Below are 17,129 nucleotides of genomic sequence, written 5' to 3' on the forward strand. Positions count from 1 at the left end.
ATACCTCAGGCACGTATCGTCGCAGGCAGTATCCGTGTACAATGTGAAGGCACGTATGCAGTCGAGTACAACATACGAAGGCGTTGACGCTATGAGCGACTGTGAATGTGTCATGTTTGTTGTTAGGTATTAAGTGCACCCGACACACCACAATAACAAGGTGTATCTCTCTTCAGTGTGGCTACTCAACACGTACGGCGTACTTTTCTAGTGTTTATATTTATCGCTGTATAGACTCACAAAAATACGACGACAATTTTGACTTTAAACAAAAAGGGGTCACCGTAGTAACCCTGAGTACTTATGCAGAAGACTGTCACGATACCCTTAACACCGTAGGGCTTTTCTCAAATTGCAGGTTTTCGTTAATATAGCGTTGTAACTTAATATTTCGATCAAATACTGTCCTGCAATGCTGCTGTATTACCAGACACTTTCATAATAAATGACAGCCGTTTGGCAATCTACTGCTGAATGAGGGCCTCTCTACGCCGTGTCGGTCAAAGGGGATGTTTAACCATACTTTACCACGCTGGTCAGTGCGGGTTGGTGAAGACGGGGAGCATTGAAGTACTGTACGACACAACATTATATTTTGCCGTATCTTCTCTCTTCTACTGCCTACCAAGTAGCCCTGAAAGCCCTATGATAAACCTGTTATTTTTGCATGCGATTACCCATCCAAACGCATTCACCAGGCTCAACGCTGCTTAGCTTCCGATATTTGACGAGTTCGGGTGCATTCCGGGTCATTTGGTCATCAGGCGTGGGTCGACAAGGAACACTGCAAATTATTATTTGACAGTGGTGGTTATTATTCAGGGGATTGGCCACTCACAGAAGGTGCACACGCTATTAATACACACGCGGCGAAGTCGTCGTTACCGCGGGTAACCCATAGGAATAACCTGGGCACATAACACGCGATCTGCTCCCCCAGGGAACGGGCAGCACCGGGTTTGCTCTGCCGAGGTGCAAGCACCACGGGGAGGAGACGGAGCTGGCAACGAGACCGATGTCCTCATCCACAGTAAGAGGACGCCTATACCCCCCCACCACCCAACTCACCACTGCATACACACTCCCCGCTGTTGCAACAACATCTGGGATGGAGCGCTCATGAGTTCACTGTTCTTTGATATCAAAATCATTTCAACCCAAAATCGCGCACGGTATTCACTCACACTCCAAGCGAGATAGAAAGAGAGAGCGTCTCAGGAGGGGCGAGGGGCTATACCTAATAAATGAACTTGAACTTGAAGAACCACGGACGAGCAGGATCGCAGCCACGCGGTGAACTGGCGCCAAAAATTGCCCCAAGCTCTGCGATCCTCGATACTACTGGGTGCTTCAAAAAAATGTTAACAATTCTGAGAATTTGCAACAATACGGGGCTCTGGAGACCACCTGGAGAAGATTCCAGGCACGTGTTGACAATGATGGCGAACAAGTGGAGACTCTTGTTTAAGCTTTTAACATACATTTGTCATCATATTACAGTGTATTATCCGTTATCTTTCCGTTAAAACCGATAGTCTCATATAATTTTGTAAAAAAATTTGAAGCACCCTGTATATACGAAGGTGTTCTTGGCCAATGAATAAGTGTTTACATGTGGGAGAAGACCGGGAAAACACTCTTCCGTAAATACGGAACGGGTGGACTTGACATTTTTTTGCTGTGCTAAAATCTCCAGGCGAACTAGGATACAGCACATTGACGCCTACGGGAAGTGAGTTTTACAGCATGTGTGTGCGGTGATCCACCAACTCTCGCTGCCTCCACAGTGCTGCACCAGAAGCGTGCACAGCCACCACCGGTCGGACACAATTCAATCTAATATTGATGATCCAACGCCCGTATAGGACATGGGCCTTTGTATTCTTCGCCCAGAAGTGGATCGACATAGGGCTATGAATTTAATGTATTTAATTGCAATGAATTAATTATTACTGCACACGCAGATATAAATGATAAAAAGGGGCCCAACTTGCAGTGATTATTCAGACAGCATTAATTGGAAAACCACGGCACTTGTAACCTCTATCCGAATCAAAGAATGCGATCGCACGAACCGAGAAAATTTCCCACCGCGTTTTCCACCACGCGTGCGACAACTCAAAAAAGCCCTTCCAGTAAGCACGTCTGCAGCCGTAACACGGCGTTTTACACGCTGACCGCTCGGGTCGGTTGCCAGAAGCAAACGAAAAAAATTCAATGGACACTGACTTCAACAATATCCACAACGAACGGGAGCCGTATCCATTTCAGGGCGACTCAGCAAAAAACAAAAACACCGCCCACTCTGAGCTCATGGCGTGACCAGGTGACAGCCACTGTTGGAGACATTCAGCGGCAGAGCCAGCAGCTAAACTTAGCCTTTCTGGCTGCAATGGGCACTTGAGTAACTAATGAAGAGTTATCTAAGTTTTTTTTAACTTTTGTGTGGCTGTTAAAGCAACAGCGGGTTCAAGCCGCGCGTTATATATACGGGTGGAGCGGTGGTGCGGTGGTTGGCACACTTGCACCGCGAACCCGGTCATCTGGGTGCGATGTTCGGCCACAGCGCAAAATATCAGAGGACGAGTGATATCTGAACTGGTCTTGCATGTTCTTGGTTCTTTCGGTAAAGTCACGTAGAAGGAAAATAATAAAATAATAAATATAAAACATAATAAAATAATTCTCACGACGTTTTGGCCACAACGCAAGCAGCCGTCTTCAGGTGGAGAACAGGTCTGTCGAGGAGACAGAGTCTTGCATGCCCCCCCCCACCACCCCACTTCACGAACTTGACCTGATCAGCGTTGTCAAGTATGGTCAAACAATCCCCCCTTGACTGAAATGGCATGGGGAGTGTTTAATCCAGCAGTGGATTAACAAAGGCCTGTACATTCGCATCATTACTGTCCATGTATATAATCTGCAGGCATGTAGCGATGTATCGATTCATGATAAATACATTGAGTAGTGCGCATAACAATGGGAATTGTGATTTATGCAAGAATTATGTCAACGATAAAATAGTTTAGTACCCTTAGACGAATTCAGCTAATGTTGCAAGTGAGTCAAACAATACAGAGATACAAACCAGGCAACGTAAATGAATACGATTTAAAACCTCGAGTCCTTACATTTCACGAAATCACTGGACGTAGGGGATTAATTTGTGAACCGTTACATGCCCAGTTAAGCGGCAATGCAGATATTTAAAAAACTAGCTCAGAAAACAACCAAAACTACCGCCGCATGGACAGCATCAATGACAAATGCATACAGTTGTTTCCCTCCAACTGCGCGCATACATCACAGTTCGTGCTGTATGCACACCACACGGCACAGTACAATATTGACACCAATTCACTCGGAATGCAGCCAACTTCCAATTCTCGTGAAAAATGTTTTTTTAGAAGTGGCCAGGTTGGCACAGTGCTCGCAGCACCGTGCTGACACTGCTGGGTTTGAATCTGGGCAGCTGCTTGTGATTAATTTGGATTCTCCGATGCAGCAAGTTCATGGTCTCGGCCTTGTTACCATTGACTGCATTGAACAAACAAAAACCCCATCATTATATTTTCGATTATTTTTGTAAATTTCACCTTTGACGATTTTAAGAGATCAGTTTGACTGCCATACGACTAATATTTCTCTGCGGCGGCGCCTACGAGAAAGTTGGACCCGTTGTGTGTCAATAAAAACATCAAGATAATTCATCTCAATAGTAGTTCTGCAATATCTGCATCCACAGTCTGTTCTCGAACACAAAGGGTTGCATGACTGTACAAGAGTTCCAAATGGACAACTCATCTCAGTACATGACCGTAAGAGCGCAATCGGAATAATATTAGGAAGAGTATAAGATAAATGTATTTCAAAAGACATTTGTGTGTGTTTTCTTTGCATTCAGTATTGGACCCCACTTTGCCCAAGTCAAACAAGTCGCTGTTGAGCCTGCAGTGCACATGGGCCAGTCAGTCACCAGTCACCGTGCTCATTTGGGTCAATCCTCAACATCAGGTGGAGGAAGCGGTGCCCACCGCCTCACCATCCCAGCCACGTGCTCCCTCCTCGCAACCGACCTCTTCCAGGTTTGGGACCGGCAGTTATGGACCTCAAGAGACAGCGAAAGAAATACCTCAAGCTACACTGGCCCTACTCACGGCCTCCCTACACTCATCATCAGAAGACCTCGGGTCACATTCACGTGCGGTTGGGTGCGAGGTTTCACTGGACAGCAGTGAGCCCGGCATTGCCGTGCTCAACACAACAGGTAAGCTGCAGTGGAATCTTATGCAATCACATTACTTGGACAGGACATTGGGAAATATGCTAACACATTCCTGCGGAGGGAGCTGGTAGGAACGTTGGGTTGCTCGGTCAATGGCCAGGGTCAACGGCGGCGTGGTGTATTCCGCAAATATGGCCGACTGTGAGGACGGGCACAAGCCGGCGTGAGTAGGTTAAACATTGAGTTTTATAAGGGCACCACGGGGTGACCAGCCCCTCCCCACCCAGCCCCACCCCTCCCACCCCCCACCCAGCCCCACCCTCCCCACCCAGCCCCTCCCCACCCTACCCTCCCCATCCAGCCCCTCCCCACCCTCCCCTCTCCACCCAGCCCCACCCCTCCCATTTTTGGATGCAGGACGGACGGACACAATAATCCCCTGTGGGCTGGTGTAACCAGGAGGTTCCTACCATTATTACAAATTCTGATGCAGCAAATCTGGCTGTGACGGTCCCACCTGATGACGGAGACTTGTGTTGCCTCCGAAACGTCGTGATTTTAATTGTTTTATTTTTATTAATTTTTATTTCATTTTTTACCTATGTGACTTTACCGAAAGAACTAAGAGTATGAATCCTTGCAGTCACGAAAGCTTCAAATCTAGAAATATAAATTTTAAATTTAGATTTAAAGGTTTCGTGACTGCAGGGATTCATATTATTGGTTCTTTCGGTCAAGTCACGTGAACATTTTATTGTTTTATATTATTATTATTTTATTATTTCCCTTCTACGTGACTTTACCGAAAGAACCAAGAATATAAAATTTTACTTAAACTTTTTTTTATTTTACCGGGTAAGGCCCACTGAACTATTCAGCTCTTTTTCAGAACTCGACTTGGCCACAAATGATAGCTCAACGAAGTGACTTATCATTTTGAATTTATTGCAGCCAAATACTCTTAAACAGAAGATTTTAAATGTGAAGGGGAAAACCGGGGGACTTGAAATAACCCACGTGACTACGGGGAGGACATGCAAACTACAAATATACAGCAGACGTCAGGGTCAGGATAGAACCCACAACCTCCAGTCTACCAGGCGCGGTAGTTATTAATGTCTCGCCACCGTGGCTCCCAGTCTCAGAAGCTAAGCAAAGTTGAGCCTAGATCAGGAGTCGGCAACCTACGGCTCCGGAGCCGCATGCGGCTCTTTACGGGCTGCTTCTTGACGATATGTACGTATGTACAGTATGTACTCAGATGCATTGCGGCTCTTGAAATACTGAATTTTGTACCGAATTGGAAAGAAATGGCTCTTCTTGTTATTTTGGTTGCCGACCCCTGGCCTAGATAGTCTGTATAGTACGGTACTCGGATTGATGGCCGCATGGCTAAAACAAGTGTGCAAGCTGCTGTGGAGCTTCGTTGTCAGCAGAGTAGGGTTCAGCAAAATCCATTGCTTACTGTGCAATGCTCCAGTATCTATGCTTCCCATCTTCATCAACCTGCATTGCCCTGCGTGGTAAGGTATATCAGGGTCGTGCGGTCAGGGAAGGCAGGGGAGGCAGAGCCTCACTTGTCATACTCCAATGAAGATAGCTGTTACGAAATGTAAATATTAAAATAAATATTAAGCTTTTCCCACTGATCTGTGTTATAAATGTAATTTCTATATGCTTCCAATAATTTTTATAGTCAAAATCGCCAAATTTGCGGAGCTCCGTTGCAAATACAGGAAGAGACGAGAGGTGAGGCAGCGACGAGCTCAGCCTCCCCTCTGATTGCGCAACCCCTCAGTAACTGGATGGAGCGTGGGCAACAAGCGCGTGCCTGTTACTATCTCAGTATGTCACCAATGTAATGTTTGTAGACCCTTCATTTCATGTCCTCGCCTTCCATACTCCAGGTAACTTATTTCACGTGTGTGTATAAAGATATTTAGGCTCGCTGGTCTCGTCATGAAGCTGCAATGAAAAAGCACCAGGGGAGGCAGCTATCACATCTGCCTGAGGGGGTCGTGTCTAACACGCCTCCTCCGTGAGGACACGCCTCCTCAGTGAGGACACGCCCCCTCCGTGAGGCCACGCCCCCTCAGTGAGGACACGCCCCCCTCAGTGTGTGAATCTGGCTCTGACACTGGCCAGTGCCTCCCCAGCCATTGACCTCACCGCCCGTCACTGAGGTATAGTCAAATAACCTCCATGATTTAGATTTGAAGTTTTCGTGACTGCAGGGACCCATACTCTTTGGATCTTTCGGTAAAGTCACGTAGGTAGAAAATAAATTAAATCACGACGTTTCGGGCGCAACACAAGCGTCCGTCATCAGGTGGGACAACCACAGCAAGAAACAATTGCTGAAGTTGTTTACCGAAAGAAAAAAGAGTAGCTTCCATGATGCACGTTGTATATGGAAACCCTCGTCCAGCAGTGGTTTGACAAAATGGCTGTACGTATACGTCACCAGTCACAATGTATTGTAATGATTGTATAACCCTCTTAGATGGGCCGTTCAACTTTTTTTTATTAAAACAGGAGAAATGTGTGGCTGATCGGTAAACACTTGCCTGCAATTGCTACTCGACAAACTTCAGCAACCAGAAATCTTAATTTTAGAACTTTCGTGACTGCAGGAATTATTATTTGGTTCTTTCGGTTAAGTCACGTCTAAAGATAAAATAATAAATTAAATTAAATAATAGAATACGACGTTTCGATTGCAACACAAGCAATCATCAGGTATAATGAAATAGCGACATAAAATCTAACCAGAAAACTATAGACAGACATATTAGCAGACAGATATCACCAAGATACATAGCGGGAGCAACACAGGTAACAGAGAGGGGTGATCGTCTCTGTGGGGTGGCCTTAAATAGACAGAGGGGGGGGGCGGAGGCAGAGAGAAGGAAGGGGGGTTAGAGAAAAAATTTGCATATCAATGAGTGGTCAACAGACGTGGTGCTGCACGGCAAGTAAGCCTGAAAATCAGGAGGACACACTAAAATTAAATAACCTAGTAAAATATCGAAATGTATTGTAATACAACACAGAGGGTCGGTCAACACACAATTAACGCATAGCCTGGTTGATTACGTATTTCAAAGATTGCTAAGTTAGAATTTAAGTGTGAACATTCTAAAGAGGACACAGGTAGAGAAAACAAGTCTCATCCACACTGTTCAACTACCACACTGGAGCTCAAAACACTTCTCTTTCTGCTTCTTTCCTCGTCGTCGATCCTGTAATTTACGAGAGAAGACCCCATCAATACAGAAAAACAAGTAATATTTAAGAATACTTTTTTTAAAACACGCTTTAATTAAATGCACCGTACTCGTAATGGCAAAACTCCACGACTCCAGGAAGTGGCCCCGAAGCTTGCCATAACGTAAGGGACCGTGGTGATGTACAGCCAACGTTATTTGAGCGTGGACAATTAGACCCAAGCCGAAACATAACATATAAAAAATAATTTTAAAATTGTTTTATGATAAAATATAGTATTGTCATCAGTAAGACATAAGTATACGAAGTTTGCAGTCAATACCACATTGGGAAGTGGGTTAAAATTGAGTTACAAGATTTGAGGATACGACAACAACAACAGACTGAGTGAGTTAAAGAAAAGCGTGTAAAAAAATAGTGCGGGCCAGAAAACCCATACGTTTCAAACTACGCGCAGAAATGTGTAAAAAGCACTCACAAGCAGTTCCTGAACCAGGGTATTGTGCCCTCTTTTCCTGGGTCACCATGAAAATATATTTGAGCAAATGTGACAAACTGAAGGCCCCATGCTGAAGCAAATACAACACCTGAAAAATCACCCAATTGCAATTACACATAGCAACATCGCCCCCTACTGCGAAAACGATGCTTTCCTGGGTAAACAAGGCTAATAATAAACATACTGTATATGTAATTTGGTGCATCCTGTTATCCTGAAATTGCCACAACTTCTGGTTACTCCTCTTATCTACAGATTCCCGCAGATAATAGGATCGTCACACGGATAACAGGGTTAATTTGGAGGTGTGAATAAGAAGTGCAGATAACAAAAAGGTGGGATATGGTCTAATATCACTGCATTATCAGAATGTTTCGTCACACCCTGCCAATGCGCCACGTGCGGTTGATATTTAATTGGTGGCGGAATAGTGACGTGTTTGTTTCACGCAGTCTCTTTACAGGAATTTACAACGTGCTCCTTCATGGGCAGACTGACGCCAAGAGCCAATGTCGCTCCAACGGAAGAGCCAAATGAAGGTGATCTACCATGAATTACTATCATCATCATCATCAATATCATCACAGATGAATATCATCGCAGATGATATTGATGCTAATTTAACACGTAGACTAAAAGAACACCAAAGAAACATTAAATTATCTCAAACACAACTGTCGGCAGTGGCAGAGCATGCTTGTCAACAAGGACACTCAATTGATTCTTGCCCGATGAAGCTGATTGTAATTATCAGCGAAACGTCGTACTCAAATTTTAAAATGCTGTTGATTCTCTCTTCAGCACACCAGTGGGCTAAAGAAGTCAATTAATTTGTCCTTTGAAAACGTGACACATTTTTTACTGTTTGGCCGTGTTGGGTGGTGGAGGGTTACGACACATTTATAAATAACGCGATCTGACCTAAAAACCTATATTATGAATGATATTGATGCTGATGACCACCGCTCATTTACAGACTGTGAGGTATGGGATGTTGGGTGCTACATTACCAAATGTGCTTTAAATTGACACCTAATTACGACAAAATAACAAGTTAATTGAAAATAAAAACAGGTGTCTTTTTCTACTGTCATAGAGGGAAGGAAAATCGACATTTTAGCTAACTGGCTTTCAAAAAATATTGAGGTTGACAGAGAAAGAGTGTTACATAGTCTTGGTGAGTGATGTGGAGTGGTAGTTAATGTCAGATAATGGCCTCGCTGGGACGCAATGGAGCATTAGATTTACCATTCTAGATTTGAAGTTTTCGTGACTGCAAGGATCCATACTCTTTGGTTCTTTCGGTAAAGTCACGTAGGTGAAAATAATAAAATAATAAAAATCACGACGTTTCGATTGCAAGACAAGCAATCATCATCGGGTGTGACAACCACAGTAAGAAAATTGTTTTTTTTACTGAAGTGGGAGAGATGCCGAAGTTAAGGCGTTTATATAAGTCAGAGAGGGGGGGGGGGTAAGGGGGAGCGTTGCGTGTCCGCTAGGGGCTGGGACGTGAGACTGGGCATGATGGGGGGGGGGGGGGGCTAGAAGTAAGTGGATGATGATGATGATTGCTTGTGTTGCAATCGAAACGTCGTGATTTATTTCATTTAATTTTTTCACCTACGTGACTTTACCGAAAGAACCAAAGAGTATAGATTTACCACTGTTAGTATCCATTCTGGAAGTTAATAGGTGGTCTGACTGGAGTGTAATGGGCGAGTTAGTGGAAGTCAATTCTTGAATAGCATTAAGGTCAGGAAACTGATTTTGGTTCTGAGCCTCAAGACGAGTGTAGCCTCCGCTTCTCCCGTCATCCTCAACGCAACCTCAAGAAGACCAGCCATCAGAAACGCAGGCACCTCAAGTGATGGAATAATGAAATATATTATTTTTTAATAACCTGTTATTTTCCGTATAAGTTCGCTGAAGCAGCAATTTGACCACGTAATGACCATTCCATTATTGGCATGAAGGGTTCAGCGATAATGTATAATTGTTGACCTAACATTTCAAAAACTCCAAAGTCACCCACTATTATTATTACTATCACTTAGCAACACAGCAAATATATCAATTTGTTTTTCACGATGAAAGTGGCTCCCTTGAGAGGTCAGGAGATTACTGTGAAACTGAGGAGCGATGGAGAACTTCTAAATGTAGATCGATGTGTTTCAGTCAGTACCCAGCTCAAGGCCTTGATCCCATCGTTGGGAGCTCTTCTTTATTTTTCAAAAGTTCATATATAAAAAAAAACAGGCAGCACTTGCCTTTCAGACGACACGAGCTGGGAACGATTCCAATCCTAAATATAAAGCGCTGCAGCATCCAACATCGCCATCTCGTGAAATGGAATGCCACGCCACTGCGATGCTTGTTGATGATGTGTTCACGTGAACCGAGAAACGTTTGCGATGACTGAGTTTACGTTTGCAATGACCGAGTTCACGTTTTCAGTTATCGAGGAACGTTTGTGATCACCGAGTTGAACTACTAGACTAAAACTAAACTATTTTGTATTTATTTTACCACTGAGCTGTAAAGCCATTTTTGAGAAGCGACCTTGCCACAAATGATCGCTCAATGAAGAGGCATATCATGTGGAAATTTATCGCAGTCAAACACTCTAAACGCATGTTTATAAATATGGAAGGAAAATCTGTAGGACCTGTAAAGAAATCCAACGCGACCACGGGGAGAACATGCAATCTTCAAATATACAGGCATCATCAGGGTCGGGATGGAACCCACTACCTCCTGCATATCAGGCGAGGTAGTTAACATCTCACCAACACTAACGGTGTGACCGGTGTGTGTGTGTGTGTGTTTGTCGATGACTCACAGGCCAGAAGGACGAGGAGCTGGCGTTCCGACAGGAGCAGGCCGCGATCGTGAAGGTCATTCTCTTCGTGGTGTGCACGATAGCAGCCATTGTTCTCATGGTGTTCGGAGTGTTTGAGGTCAAAATGGAGGTGCGCTCAGCTAAGATTTCCACACACACCGCCAAATGATGACACGTGGGACAAAAGATGATTTGGGGGTGGTGGTGGGGGGAATTTGGGCAGAGACTTTGGATAAATAATAATTTTGGGAGGGGAAGGCCAACGCAAGTGGTCAGGGCAAGGCTCGAAAGTGGTTTGGGTAGGCAGCCAGACCACAGTGGAAGAGGTTCTCCATGAAACAAAGAGACATATGGAGAGGGACGAAGAGAAAGATACACAGACATGGAGAGAGATAAAGAGGATACCTTGAAACATAGTGACGGATAGAGAGATGTGGTGAGACACGAAGAACAGTGCTTACTCCCACTGTTATTTCGTCTGTTTTAGGGGGCATTAGAATAGTGTAGAGAATGGGGAGGCAGACAGCAGGACCCATTTCAATCCTTGCATCAGGGTCCATACCAACCACACGATACCACTGCTCCTCAATGATCTGTTGCCAAATTTTGCAAAGCAAACCATTCAACAAAAAATGGACATCGTAATGTAATGCCTGCACTTGTATTCTTTTTTACAAATATCATGTGTACATAAATGTGATTCTTATCTAATGGTATTGCTTTCACACTCTCATGTTTTACAGCAAATAAGTGCTGTCGTCTGCAAATTGATCAGGGCACGGGATGGAAGAGTAAGTACTACAATCTTATTATCACTATCATCAGCGTGTTGGACGAAGGTCTCTCCAAGTCTTTTAATAATAACGCTTTCATATTATATAGCGTCATTCATGCCAACAGCATCCCACAACGCTGTACATGAATTTTATACAAGGACCAAATCTCACGGACGCGGTCGGCTGCGTACGGCGCGAAAGAAGCCCAACACACACAGATCCACAATGCATCTCGCTGTGCCGCACGAACTCATCTCATTGCTCTGATCTCATCACTGATGTCATCACTGATCTCATCTGATCATCACTGATTTCATGTGATCTCATCACGAGCTGATCTCATCGCTCCATCATCTGCGGTGGTCATTCTCTTGTGCGTGTTTCTTGCTCGGTCTTCGTCACTATCAAAAGTCTCTTCCATCGACCATTATCCTTGATAGCGATGTCTACTACTCAAGCCCATTTACTTTTCTTAACAGTCAACGTGATGTTCCTAATATGTGTTTTTTTTAAGTCACGTGTTCCTCTTTCTTTCAGTGTAATTCCCAGCATGCGCTGCTGCATGTGTCTTTGTGCACTTTTCAGCTTTTGTTCCACTCTTTGTCAATGTCCATGCATCCCATACATGCGTCTTAGAAGGTAATATACACTCATTTTTTTTCATCGGCATATTGGATAGATATTTGCTCTTCATTTTTATCAAGTAAAATTTTCTAAAAACATTCCAGCCCACTTGCACTTGTTTCATTGTCATAATTTTTTTTATCGCAGTACACCTTTAATAATTGATACTATTATGAATTTAGTGGTAGACTCAGTGCAAATTGATGCAGTCATCTGAGCTTTCACAAACCAAGGCTCGAGTAAAAATATTTAGAAATTATTAAATACATTTACACCAATGGAAACGGCTAAAACGAGACCGCGTGAAGAAAGTCACAAAGGGGGTTGGGCAAGTAATTCACAGTGTCAGATGCTTTCCAAATAAAATGATTGCAGAATTTTAGATTTACACTTAAAAGGGAAAATTACTAACCATCTCAGATGTGCTGAATAATTGAAGATCTTAATCAAGAAAGGCTGCAACGTTTTGTTCAAGATAAATGAGACAATTAAAAAGTCACTTACATCATATGCGCTAGTCAAATGAAGATATTAGTTGGAGAGACACGACTGCAAAATATATTCTACGTCAGTTATTGAAAGTGGCCCGGTATCAACATAAATAGACTGCAAGTATACGACTTGAATAGAATCGAATCTCATACCCATGGGTCAATGTGTGTATTGCGAGCTTGAGAAGCGACTGATAATTGACGCTCCGTTACTTGCTGAATGACTTCTGTTTTACTTCACAGAGCAAGGCGGAACCTGCACGTGGTGTTCGTGAAGCCAGGAATGGGAGCACGCAGGAGCATCGGCACTCGTTTCAGAAGATCCCTGCTCATAAATCCGACTTGATCCTCGTAGAGACAAAGTTTTAGATCCGTGTGGGCGTTAGGATCTCAGGATACAATACTAGGCCTTGATTTTTTTCAGCATAAAGCAACATTGATTAATCCTTATTCCTGAATATCAAGTTGCGTGGAATTCATCATTATTTATGGACATCACTAGCAAGTATTCAATTAGACATGGGTGTTCACTTTAGCTCTAAACATTTCAAAGTGGAAGTGTATGCAACATTTCTGGGTTATATCAGAGCCATGAATGTTGCAACCTGCAAAGTTTAAAAATAACATTATCAGGTTGGATGTGGTTAAGTATAACTTTACGCACTTATATATATAAATGCACTAACTTTTTAAAATATAGTACACAAATAGTTGATTTAAATAGGAAATCAGGAACATCGGCATGTTTGGCATATCAACATGACGTCACCGTTCCTGTGCACATTCTTGTGAAAGTCACCAACTCAAAAGGGATGAGATTATGGATGTTTTTATATTTATATACAGCAGTGTAACGAGGCAACTGTATACCGGTTCCATCCTGCAAGGACTCATCAGTACAGTGCAGGCATCATTGCATAGTGTTTCCACGAGGGTTGCTACTTGTCTTGGTCTTCCTGGGATCACACTCTTGTCGAGGTAGCCGACCTGGAAAATCGGTTAGTCTTCACGCAACGTTTGGCAGTTGTATAATAATACGGTGCTCAAAAAAAATATGTTCCCATGTTCTTAGGTTTTTTCGGTAAAGTCACGTAGGTAAAAATTTTAAATTAATAAAAGTAAAATAAAATAAAAATCACGACGTTTCGGAGGCAACACAAGCTTCCGTCTTCAGGTGGAACCGTCACAGCACGATAGCTGTATCCCATGTGGTTGTCCTCTCTTCTGGTATTGTGTGATATTCTTTTTTTCCAGTGATATGTCCAGTTTTTTTGTATCTCAGAGGTATCTCAGAGGTGGCAACCCTAGACAATTAAAAAGTCACATCAAGTTCGCGAAACAAAATAGCTGCAATCGGCCCATAAGCCCCCGGCTCTTGCATTAACCGCGTTGCGACCTCATTTTATGTCTGTTGAAGACGAACGACACGGCAATCTATTCCTCTCGACGAGCTCTACACGATGCGCTAATCAAAGTTTAAAAGTTTTGTTTCTTCTGCGCATTCGTCCTCGTTGCTGCGCTTGGGCGACATGACAACATAATGATCCGTGTCAGGTGGGTCGCGGCGTTTATGTGCGCGGGGGACGGAGTCCCCAAAAATAAATGTATTACGATTTTGACTTGCCCCGGGGTCCCGCCATAAGGTTCATTATGGGAAAACTCGGGTTTGGTTCAGGGTTCATAATATTCACCCCTTATTTATGTTACCCTACTTCAGCCCAAAACATTAAACAGGACGTTTTTTGAATGTAAAATTCTATTAATGTTTTCTAGTGTTCAATAAAACTTCGTATGATAAATGTATAGAATTAAAACAAAGAACGCAGTGTACAATACTGTACATGTATCCGTGTGCAGCATGGGTGGAAAAAACCCGATTTTTCCAGCGGCAGGCATCGGGTTTTTTCTTTAATACAATTAAACACGATTTCGGGGAATTAAAACCTGGTTTAATGAATACGAAACTCTGATCCAAGGCTTAGGCTGCTTCCTCGTCGGTGCTGCTATCGTACTCGGGGCCGTCGGGCACGGGGTAGTCGTAGAATGCGGCGGGCAGGTTGGTCGTGATGAACACGAGCTTCTCCACAATCGTGGGCACCGCCAGTGAGTTCCTTGGCTTGGAATGGATGAAGCCCATCGTTGAGAAGTTCCGCTCGAATGCCGCAATTAGAACCAATTAAACCGGATTTCTCCCAATCTCAGATGATCGGGTTTAATATAAAAAAAACAATTAAACCCGATTGTAAAAAAACCCGACTGTGCCACCCTTGGTGTGCAGTAATGTAAACTGCAGGAAGAAAAATCTGAACCCCACTGCCTCACTGGAGGCTAGGGACACTTGACCTGGGACCCGGTGTAACAGGCCGGAGTATACCCGGGGTTAAAACGGCCTAGGCTAGATTATACCCAGGTATATTATGGCCGAGGCCAAATCATACCCCCATGATAGTAATAGTGTTGAGCGATATACACATGAATTAGTAAATTTTTCCAACATTTTATTGAAAACTGTAAACACATACACTGTGATTGCTTCAACCAGAAAAACTTTAATAATAACCCTAACCCTAAAAATTTTTAATTGATCAAATTGAGATTCTTACTTCCATTTATACGCTTTTTAGATATCGATTAAAGTTCGTTGTTGGCTGTTCTCTGTATGGATAATTGCCTTTGAACTTTCACATGGGGCATATTCTGGCCTGGAGTGGTATGGTCTGGCCCAGTCTAGTTTAAACCCCCGGGGGGTATAGTTTAGCCTAGGACACTTTATCCCCCCGGGTATACTCTGGCCTGTGCCAAACTATACCTGGGTTTTAATCGGGGCAGGGGTTATTTTAGCCTGTTACACCGGGATGTTGACGCTTTCGGGGCCAGGGTGGCGAGTTTGTCCTGCCGTGGCAGCATCATCGCTGGCAGTGCAGTTACGATGCATCCAGGAATCTCGCGGTCAACCGCGAATGGCCGAGCCACAGATGCGCGATTGGCGAACCGTATCTCAATACATTTATCTTAAAACCGCCACAGCTAAACCCGGCGAGAGGGAAGGAATTGTCGTACTTGCAGAAGCCGGATCTAAGGAATATTTTAATTGATTGCGGGACCATAGCATGGGAGTGAAATGAAATAACAAAACTTTAAAAGAACTCGTTCAAAGAAAGACACGGAGCAATAAAAAAACAAACCCACACATGAGCAAACGGTGCAGAAGAAATAATTACATTTAAGAACACGCTGGGAAATATAACATGATATGCGTTTCGATGTATTGTCTTGCAAGTAAAAAAAAAGTGTATGTTCCCTACTGATTGTGTGATACGTAGTGAATGTATTTAGAGTGGAATTTGTAATGAGAAGCTGTCAAACACAGTGTTTCTATTAAAATATTAACAATGTAGCAACGTTGTCCTTGTTGGTAGATAATGGTGAGGATTTGAATAGGATGGATGCCTGTAATCGGGCCATGTACCGGAGCTGAAATATTTATTAAAATATGCACACGCTGAGGTACACAATAGGGATGAGTTTTCGAATTCAACATTTGCAACCTAGCGTTGTGACATCGTCTCATTGCAGCCATTGGGCGTCTTTTTCACCGCCCTGGATGAGTCTCAAACGGCGTGGCTAACATGTGAAGCTCATCGCAAATGAACAAATCAGACTGTGGTGCTGCAGCGGTTTCTAATGGTGAACAAATTAAAATGTCATCTTCGTTAGGCAATTCGCGCTGAAAAGAATCGTTCCGCTTGCATTTTTTTGAAACGCAACAAAGCAATTTTTTTCGAAAAGTTTTATTTAAATTACAAAAATAATTTCTCATCACCAGCCGCTTGGTGGGACGGCTTCTCCCCCTCCCAATGCCCCCTAGTGGACGAACCGCGCCTGGAGAGCCCAACCACCACCACCACCTGAGTAGAAGAGCCCCTTCTGCCAGCAAGTGGCGTTGAGCAAAGTCAACAATTTGTGTGGCCCACTGGGACAGAGGTGGCCGGGGCGAGGGGGGGGGCGAGGGGGGGTGCGAGGGGGGGGGGGCGAGGGGGGGGGGACGAGGGGGGGCGAGGGAGACTTGGCTGGGCTGTCGTCTGCGCTGTTGGGGGCCCATCCATCTAGTAGGTGACGCAAACATTTGTCAAAATTAGACCTCTCCCCCCCTCCCTGTACGCACGCGGACTTTTACACCCTCCCCCCACCTGGATACGTACAGCTTGACGCGCACACCCCCCCCCCCCCGAATCTTATAGAACGGCCGATATTTAATCCACGCAGAAACGATCAAGGATAATTAATATTAACGTGTTTAAGCAAACATAGTCCACCGCCGGTTGCATTAAAGAATTAAGTTGCGAACCTTGGCCACTTATTTTTGCTGAGCTGCGTGATAGCTGCAGTCAGGGGCACGGTGACATTTAAGTGACACCTCTCCCACAGTCCCACTCATACT

Source organism: Lampetra fluviatilis, chromosome 6 (genome assembly GCF_964198595.1).
Source record: "Lampetra fluviatilis chromosome 6, kcLamFluv1.1, whole genome shotgun sequence".
NCBI lineage: Eukaryota > Metazoa > Chordata > Hyperoartia > Petromyzontiformes > Petromyzontidae > Lampetra > Lampetra fluviatilis.